The sequence below is a fragment of the Solanum stenotomum genome, unplaced genomic scaffold (assembly GCF_019186545.1).
Source record: "Solanum stenotomum isolate F172 unplaced genomic scaffold, ASM1918654v1 scaffold33159, whole genome shotgun sequence".
In the NCBI taxonomy this organism is placed as follows: domain Eukaryota; kingdom Viridiplantae; phylum Streptophyta; class Magnoliopsida; order Solanales; family Solanaceae; genus Solanum; species Solanum stenotomum.
In genome coordinates this window covers 38934-43356 of record NW_026032310.1, presented here as the reverse complement: position 1 = coordinate 43356, position 4423 = coordinate 38934, and the positions used below count along the sequence as shown (strand labels likewise).

Below are 4423 nucleotides of genomic sequence, written 5' to 3'. Positions count from 1 at the left end.
CGTACCTATTTCTTGCTTCCTCTTGCTTCGATATGTTGCTCCGCCTGTGACTGAATTTTCATAGAATAATATCGCGACACTGTAGACCTAACTTTTTAAAAACAAAAATGGTGATGGCATTCCTGTAATTTAAGGCTTTTAGGTCTAATACTATTCCTAGTTGGCTTATAAGTATTGAGCTACTAATAATTATTTATTGTTTATAAGGTAAGTATACTTAAATTTCTATTGATGATTATTACTATTAATAACCCAATAAAATGATAATTAATTTACTATAACATGTTAAACTACATTGATACTATAAAGAATATTCTAACCATGGGTATAGATCCATTATACATGTCCTTTATCTCCCTAAATAAGCCATAAGTACACCTTAAGACTCCAAACATCGCCAAAGGACTTTTCTTGGAACTTTGTTGTAGGCCTTTTCAAGGTCAATGACTTTAATAGTTGAACGGCATGGCATTAATCCAAAATGATTCTCGGAAATGGATACATCCCTCCTCACCCTTATCTCAACCGTCCTCTCCCAAACTTTCAATGTAAATTATACCCATGGTTAAAATATTCTTTATAGTATCAATGTTGTTTAACAAGTGATAGTAAATTAATTATCATTTTATCGGGTTATTAATAATAATAATCATCAATAGAAATTTAAGTATAGTTACCTTATAAACAATGAATAATTATTAGTAGCTCCAATACTTATAAGCCAACTAGGAATAGTATTGGACCTAGAAACCTTAAATTACAAGAATGTCATCACCATTTTAGTTTTTGAAAAGTTAGGTCTACATTGTCACGATATTATTCTACGAAAATTCAATCACCGGTGGAGCAACATATTGAAGAAAGAGGAAGCAAGAAATAGGTACGACGGAACCAAGAAATTTATCCGACTTGTTAGAATTAAAAGAAATTCTCTCCCACTTATTTTTCTTTTATGAATCCTAATTGGAATAGTTAAAATAAATTATTTCATAATTTACGAACCCTAAGTGAAATAGTTAAAATAAATCATTTTTAAAAACACAAGTAAATTGGTGTTGGAGTACTTTTACAAGAAAGAGAAAATCGATTAAGAAAGAAGGGCAGTAGGTAGTCTGGTGTTGGAGTACTTTTATGAGAAAGAGTAAAAAGGATTAAGGTAGAACAACAGAAGGTAGTCTAGTGTTTGAGTACTTTTACGAGAAAGAGTCAAGGATTAAGGTAGAAGGGCAGTAGGTAGTACAGTGTTGGAGTATTTTTACAATAGAGAGCCAAGGACTAAGGTAGAAGGGCAATGAGTAGTATGGTGTTGGAATACTTTTATGAGAAAGAGGCAAGGATTAAGGTAGAAGATTCGTAGGTAGGTTGGTGTTGGAGTACTTTTACGATAAAAAGCCAAGGATTAAGGTACAAGGGCAAGGGATAATATGTTGTTGGAGTAATTTCACGAGAAAGAGTCAAGGATATATTAAGGTAGAAGATTAGTAGGTAATCAAGACTCGGGTAAGAACAATGGGAAGAGACTCAGAGCACTTTCTAGTTGAGATGGAGTTGCACCAGTGATCTGCGTAGACCATGTTTCTATTTTCCTTGGTGATGGATAAATTGATACGGTATTTTTTCCGACGAAGGGTGTATTAGCGTACTCATGTAGTCTTTGGCTTCTGGTATTTGATTTTATCTGTGGTTTGTTGCGTTTAAGTGACCGCATCTTCTTGTTGTTGGTACGGTTTCTTACATATCTACTCCACACTGCTTTGATATTAGTCGTGTTTTTGCTTTGATTTGCTTTGAGACGAGGGGTTTCCGAAAACAGTCTCTCTATCTCGAAGAGTTAGTGGTAAAGCCTATATACACTCTACCCTCTCCATATCCCATTTTGTGGGATTTCACTAGATATGTTATTGTTGTTGTATATTCTAGTAAAACTAGTTCTCCTCCTTATCCTTACAAACACAAAGATAACCCTCGAAATTGAATATTATCTCAGCTCAAAAGTTGTTTACTTAAATATTTCTTATCAAAGTGAGGGATTTGTTTCAAGAGAAATCAAATCAGAAGATATTTCCGCTCTACCATCAATCGTTGTTGTTTCCACACACATAGCTTGTGGTTTGAGAAAGACTCTACTAAGTGGTAGCACGACGTATAGAGTCTGATAGTTGTTCGGTGTTGGAATGTCGAACTTGGAAGAAGAAATGTTATAAACCTTCAATGCAAGCCTCAGAATTAAAGGGCAAGAGTAACTCTAACTAACTTTTTTATTTAATATTTCATTGTCATTCCATCTTACGTCGCACTATTTTTTTAAAGGATGTTGCAAAAATAATTTCACTTCTTAAAACAATTTAAATTTACATTAAATTTCTTGCTTTATCCTCAGTGACATACTTTTATAACTACATTTCTCATGGCATGTTTAAACTAGTAGTCCCAAACTCCTTATTTTTTTCTTTTTTAGACCCTTATTATCTAGTCAAACTCAGCCACATAAGTTTAAAAAAAAAAAAAAACTTTATGGAGTCCTTATTTAATTTGTGAGGCATAAAAAAACAGATGAAATGCACTAAGCTCTTGCTATACACAAAGTTTGGAGAAGAGTCAGATCACAAGAATCTATTATACGTAATCTTATACTGCATTTCAATACGAGCGAGGTTGTTTCCATGACGATTTATAATTGTGAAGTATATCATATCTTAAGTCAAGAACAAATCACATGAGTAAAGCCCTATATAGTTAAAGAGTTTTAGTCAATAACTGTCAAATATCACACACCAAAATTTAAAGAATTAATTCTACTCAATCTTGAAAATCATGGATACACACTTATCTATAACCTTGAAAAAAAATTAAGCACTATCTCAAACTTAATCAACTAATTAAACACTATAAAAACCTCACTAAACAATCACTCTCATATCATCAACAAAAAGAAAATAACTTAAAGGGGTGAGTTGTTTAACTAATACAAATACTCTGTAATTCGCAATCAGTCATAGTTTATAGCATAATCAAATCAAGTTAAATAGAAAATCGGAGCACTAATGAAGAAGAGATAACCTAGATAGTCGTTCACCCGATTGCATAAACTATGGACGAGGGGTCTCCCATACATCAAAAATATCGTCGCTCCCATGAAGAGCAAAAGGACGATCACCACCGATTGAAAAATCCCAAATTGGACCACCATGACTCTGTTGAAGCTGTGATGTTCGAACCCAATCAGTACCACAGTAAACTGAAATTGTATCGTCAAATGATGAGAACAATTGTCCCTTGTGAAATGCCAGTTTCGGATAAGAAAACTTGTACCCTGTCCAACCAGATAATTTTTCCGTGAAGCCCCTCATATGAGTACTTCTCCATTCTATACTACTAATACTCCTCAAATCCATGAAACCCAAAGTCTCTTTTGAATCTACTACACAAATGGAATTACTCTCCTCTATCGCTATCGCGTCTCTATATACTCTTTCATCCATAGCATTAGACCACGACAAAAACACCCTGTTTTCCCTAAAATCAAACAAGTTGATGGAACATTTTGACATCGAATGACAAGTAGCGACCATCAAACAATTGGTACCATGTAACCATTGAAACTTGGTAGCCTTATATGGCCAGTATGACAAGAAATCTGTCTGCTTACCTGTGACTTGGTCCCAAACACCGATCCCATTCCTTTTGTTGGTGCTCTCAGAACAACTAGAGAACAATTTGTAATCCGAGCTAACACCGAGTGCACCTGCTGTGTAATCCTTCAATTGATCTCCATCTTTAACTTGAAAATTATACCTCAATTCCCCTGTAGATGCACTGAACAACCCAATGCCTCCATTAGCTAGGTACTTGTCAGAACTACTAACCGCAATGTTATCTGAATTAACCCAACAAACATCGTTGACCCTACGATAATCACGAGTGGTTATTGTAGGTTGCTCTTCTAGCATCCAATCGTATGTTTTAACCATATTACCACGTACCACACAGCACCAGCTATTCTGGCTAGCCCGAATCATAGCAGCCTCCCCTGCTGTTATGCCCGTTAGTGACTCAGCCAACCGGAGCCTATTGCCATCAAACGGACCCCATTTAGCTGACCTGACATGATCTTGAATGCCGTAATACAGAGCCTCTTTGTATAGAAGCTTTTTATCGATCTTTGAAGGAATATAAAGCTCCCCGGTTCTGAGTAGGTTTAGAAGTACGGTGAAATAATCAGGGTCTCTATCAATGAACCGTTCAGTGATCTCCCCATCAGAACGCGGGTTCCAATCCTCATCAAACATGCTTCCGAAGAATGAATTCCTTCCAGCACACGCTAAGGTTGTGAATTCCTTCCAGCACACGCTAAGGTTGTGGCCGTAGTTTCAAACTTCTTTCCACCAACATTGAGTTTCACCCTGTCTTTCTGGCTATTCAT

General features: G+C 35.7%; 1 pseudogene; it reads right to left on the bottom strand.

The window, feature by feature from the left end:
- Positions 1-3089: 3089 nt before the first annotated feature.
- Positions 3090-4423, bottom strand: LOC125852265 (BTB/POZ domain-containing protein At4g30940-like; annotated as a pseudogene).